Source organism: Ruditapes philippinarum, unplaced genomic scaffold, assembly GCF_026571515.1.
Source record: "Ruditapes philippinarum isolate M1 unplaced genomic scaffold, ASM2657151v2 ctg521_1_1_1_1, whole genome shotgun sequence".
In the NCBI taxonomy this organism is placed as follows: Eukaryota; Metazoa; Mollusca; class Bivalvia; order Venerida; family Veneridae; genus Ruditapes; species Ruditapes philippinarum.
In genome coordinates, this window is record NW_026865835.1 from 79,908 (window position 1) to 85,907 (window position 6,000).

Consider the following 6,000-nt stretch of genomic DNA (forward strand, 5'->3'; position numbering starts at 1 on the left):
TCTTTGAATGTTTAATAGAAATTGACAGAAATCGTTATAGTCCTGTCTCTTTATATTAAAAGTATTACAAAATTGCTCAGACATATCGATTATTTCCTCCTACGATAATGAGAGTTTGTTGTATCATCCTGGGCCAATAATGTAGATCGTCATTGACCTTGTGTCTGGAGCAATGATAATATGTCCGAACATCTTGCCGTTGACTTTCTTTATTCTGAACTGATTATAACATTTTACTATGCGACTTTTCACGCTGTGAGAGTCATGGTTGTAAATACTCGTTAAGTAAGTGCTGAGAACTATTGCAGTCCAAGAGATTCGGATATACCATATATTCTATAGTCTATTCGGATAGACGAGCAGTTTTCTAATTGCATAATTGTCATTATTTACATCCAAAGATGTTAATATATATTAATAGATAAGCTTCTAATTTTAAATTTAAAACTGCTTCCTCTGATTCCATTCAAAGCTAAGCATATTCAATTAAATATATTTTTATCAATATTTCTGTCTCTAGTATCCTTTTTAATTGAAACAGCATGCAGCATAATGAATAAATTTACTCGCAAAATGTCAAAACGACCCCGACTGAATAGAATGTCATTTCATTTGTATTAATAATGGTAAAGTGGAATTGTATTGTGTAATTTGTGATCAATATCATAACAGAATCGTTAAAGAACAATCACGCTTCCCACGCACTCGTATTCTTTACATGAAATGACATACTTCACCCATTCATAGCTGTTTTATACGAGTTTAATATTGATAATATACAAACTCAATACAATAATTTGTTGAATTGCCGGCTGGATTTGCCTAATCAGCCTTTTAACGGCATTTTAATATAGTTATGAAATTGAGTTCCAATTGAAATTAAAGTGCACATAAATTACACATTTTTAAATAGGTAAATCCTTTTCGCATAAAATATTTGTTAAATATTTGCACTATTTGTGGGTATATTAAATGCATTTCTTCCATAAACAAGACTAAACATGATAAAAAAGAGATAATTCACCCTTTGAATATATCGTACAGTTGCAGTTTATGAATTTTAAAGTATGTTAAACTTGAGTTTGTTAGCTTAAGATAAGCTTTATAAATAGACTTATTCATTATAAATGTAGACGTTTTCAAAATCATTCATCAATGTGCTACACATAGATAAGTAATTATTTCTGGTCAAACATTATCTAGATTACAGCAATCAACTATATTATATAAATCTCAAAAATATATACAAATCTAGAATTATGATATTCCTATCAACAAATAAATATCATTTTTATTTTATTTTTTTGTCCAATATTAATAACATTTCCGATAAGTTTGTTATCTAAAAAACGGTCGTTATATGTTAATATCTGGCACTATCTTGGTGGTATTGTTAGAAAAACTTGTGATTGTAAAATTTGTGCAACATTGTGATTTTTTTTTTTTTACATTTTCAAAAATGGTTTACAATGCTACCTTTCAAAGTAATTTAAAATGCAAATGTCATACAGTGTTTTAAACAATAAATTTGATTACATGTAAATGTAAAATTATTCAAAAAAACAGATACAAACATTAAAGTATACATTAACCTCTGTTCTACACAACTATGGAATACAACTATAACAAGATAAGTATCAGAACATATTTTCTGACATATTATCATTAAATTGACTTAGGTTCGAGCAATTCTTCTCTAAAAGATTCAAATCGATTACTGAGTCTCAAGAATACACGCGTACATCGTAAATTTTCTGCCAAATTAAGTAGTTTTCAGAAATGGTGTTGAAATTGTCTACATAATGTTCCTTGTAGTCCATCGAAAGGAAATTGTTCATCTACGTTTGAACATACCATTTGTGTAACATCTACGAATTTAGTCCTATCATACATTTTGTTATAATGATGTTTAATTCATAAGGGTCATTTATTAGACTGATATAGGTTAATATGTCAGTGTTCAATGTTTAGTGTTACATCATTGTTTAAAAACAATCTACAATCTATGTTATCATATACAATAAATATTTACAATTATCGTTTTCTACTGTGCCATGAGTGTAAAAGTTTATGACATTAAATTAGGTATATATAACTCGTTCAGTTTATCATTTTATTATATAAAGAAAATATAGATATTAGAGAAAAACAGAATCACTTAAGAACGCTTAAAACAAAACATTTGAAAATGTTGCAGACTCGGTTTCATTGAGCCTGTTTATGATTTTGTAGGGGTAATAACAGGCAACTGTCTACGTCACCTAGCACCGGTTTAAGCATTATTCAACATTTAAACGTGAAAATTAGAAACATCAGCTGATTAGTTTATACGGCAGTTATCATGGAAACTTAAATAAGTCACTTAAGTGCCAGACCATGTAAAGCGGCTTATGGTCAGCAAGTAAGAGAATTATTGTGCCTTTAACGAGAAAACAATGGGCGAAACTGAATAAAATGGAATTTTTTAGAGGTTATTAAGCTTGAATATCACAGATAAGACGTCACAAAAGACAAATTAACAAAGCAGGCCAAACATCCTTAATATTTAAGAAAGGAATTGATTGTGGAACCACCAAGGTAGAAAAAGGCCAAATAGAAAGAATTTAAAGTCGCATAAACACAACAATAATGACGTGTTGAACAATCTACAAGGATCGGATATATAACAGTTGACGGAACTATACAAAATATAATTTTAAAAGGCTATGAAGGCTATGAGGTTATGAAGTCTGCATAACACAGACAGTCAAAAGATATGTTTAAAGCTGGCAACATATCCAAAAGGTGATTAAACAGTACTCAAATAGAAATATTTGAACCATCCGACAAGAAAAAAGATCAAATAGAAGGATCTAAATACTCCCAAGCATACACACACAACAGGTTTTATTGAAACAAACTTCATAAAAAAATCTGCTGAGTAATAATTATCGAAAATAACATTTTAATCTGACACATAGGAATTGAAATAGCGACATACAGTTACATGCCAAAGGATAGAACATTAATGCCTCAATAAAATTGAGATAAAACTTGAGATGAATTATTATTCATGATATTGCTACTAAATGACATAACGTTCAACGTTCGACGTGATATATGAAAGTTCATATATTTGACTATTATCTCTTCTATAACGATAGTTGAACAAGTTAAAATCAATATGTGTATTATAAGGTGCATGTATATTCCTCTTTTAAATAAGAACTACAATACATTCAATATTTTTTGTAACATTTACTTGACAAATTGTTTACCTAGTCTGTGAGAGCTCTTTGTATTAAAAGAATTCATATACAAGCCCGAACATTGGCCGGTCCATGTACAATTGGAAGTATTTGCCTAGCTAAATCATTGTGTTATAGATTCCATAGATTCCTTAAATTTGTCCTCTGTGACAAAAAGGGCACACTTGAGGTCTGATCGTGAGAGGTAGTGATCAAATCACAGCCTGATAACAGCAACTGTTTCTACCTAAGTGACTTGTGCAACCAAGTTCAGCCTGCACATCCGGTGATAAATGACTGTGTCCACCTTGACAGATGGACAAGTCTTTTTTTAGAAACTGAGCGTGATAAAGGTAAAATACGTGTCACAAAGAATTTGAAATAATTTTTTATTCAGGAATATGCATGAAAAAACTAACAAATCTTCCTTAGTTATTCCAAGTTTTGAATTACATCAACTGAAGAGATCAGATTTGGCGTCATTCAATGGCGCAAAAATGAAAAATGTTTGAATTAATAGAACTGAACATTACGGCAGCTACTGAATTTTTTATTACAAACGTGTATGAATATGAATATACAAGAAAAATACTGAGGTTGATGCTCCACTAACTGTTTAAAACATTAATGTCCACAATGATTTGACGCTTATATACTATCTGTGTAATATAAAAGAATGACGAATGATCATGTTTTGTCAAATCAAGGGGGAAACACATACACAATATTTGCTCTGGATACGGCCCATCTAAAATGATTAATTTGTTTTTGCCAAGTTCCGACATACATGTTTTAAGTTAATAATACCTTGAACGTAAACACAAATATGCTGAAGTAATTACTGTCTCGTAAACCGTTAAGGCGTTATTTTACGATACTGGTCAGTTTGAGGACAAGTTGGTATTTGTTATATACTTCTAAGGTTGCTGACCCTCATATCTTATAACAAATCGTCTAATTAGTCTGTTTCACGGCACCAAGAAAGGTTAAACTATCAAGTTTCAATAAAAATCAACGCAATTTAGAAATTAGTTGGCTTTTATGATAACTTGTTATTTTCATGACCAACTTGTATATCTATCTTATTTGGCATACAAATCGGACCGGTACCACCTAATTGTATGAAACAGATCCCCTTCTTTCTTTCGAACATATTAATGTCAGAAATCAGAAATTTTGATACTAAGCGAATATGGTTTTGTTAATACTACACATGTGATTGATCATCTTCGTTTTGAATATAAAGAAAAAGTACTTCAAATCTTACAAAACTTTAATTCTTGGTCAGTCTGCTAAGCGGGTAATGTTTCACAAGCGACCATCTCCCTGTTGGGTGTCGTACCTGTGTTGGCGACATCTGTTTCATCTTAATAGTCAATGCTTTCTCGCCAGCGTTTCTGTATCATTCTATGCCAATATCATTGCACTGACTTTCCCTGACAGTAAAACAATTCTATTAAGAATATGACAGTAATCATTGTATCTGAATAGAAATGCTGGGAGTAACTTTATCTTAATTTAGAATACCTCTAAAAGTGCCTAGACAAATCGATAACATCATTCCTTGATATAGAGCACATAGCGTATTTTTTCAAACAAATAAAGTGCTAGTATTAGGTTTCCAGGCAACGCTGTTGATATCACCTTCAAAATATGAATATCCATCTTTTTCCATTAATATTTGTGCCATTTCAAGTTTTATTATTTTGCTCTTTTTTTGACAAATATGCCAAAGAACGTTTTGTGACAACAAGTATACATCGACATTAAAACCCAAAATTTCTTTTTGAATTACCATTAAATAATGATGTATATATTATTACATAATATATGGTTTATATGCTTTGATTTAATTCTAAATATATTTTCAAAATCGTTATTTCATTAGATAAATTAAATAAAAATATAAGAGCAATTCAATGCTATATTCAATGTCTTACCAGAACAGAACATTTGTAACTTTTAAAGAAAATAGTCACGAGATAGATTGTAATTATCGTTTGATCAGGTTAATTAGTTGTGAAATCCAGTATGAGGAATGACATTCTGGAGATAAATAAGGGTCGTAAATGTGTTTCTCGGCTAATTTATAGTAAATATTTTGCGCTAAATTTCAAGTATTTCCCATTCAAGAATCAATATTTGCTGATAAAGAGTGCCAGGAATAGATGAATTTCATGGTAAAAGCTAATGGATGTTGTCATTGTTTAAAAGAGCATGCTTGCTTCCCATATAGGATATAAAATCTGTGTAATATTTATGGTGGTAAGCGATAAACAACAAGTAATTTCCAAATAACACGTTCAAATACTAGTAGAAATGTATTTGTTGTCTTGAATTCGTTCAGGTGATTCATTTTAGTATACAACAGTATGGAAAGATGAAAGTCAAGTTATCTTTCCCTGCCAGTAGTTAAGAGTCCTTCCCGTTGTAGTACAACGATTCTTTCAGACAAATCATTTATTGTATTTACAGATGACAAGCGTACGTCGTAAATGTCCCGACAAATAAGAAGTAATACTACTGTCTTCGTGGGTTATGTTGTTGAAGTCGCCCACGCAGAGTAAACTTCCGCCTTATTTAGTCATATATTATTTTAGCATTAAACTTATTTGTTACAATTATATTTACTAAAAGAAAAAGCTCTGTTTATTTTTTTTCCAAATGAATTTTCTTTCGTAACTTTACAATGGGTGCTTCTACATATTATTTATCATAAGTTATAGATTATAGATTAGTCTTCATCTTTTTTAATAGATTGTCTTATTGGTTT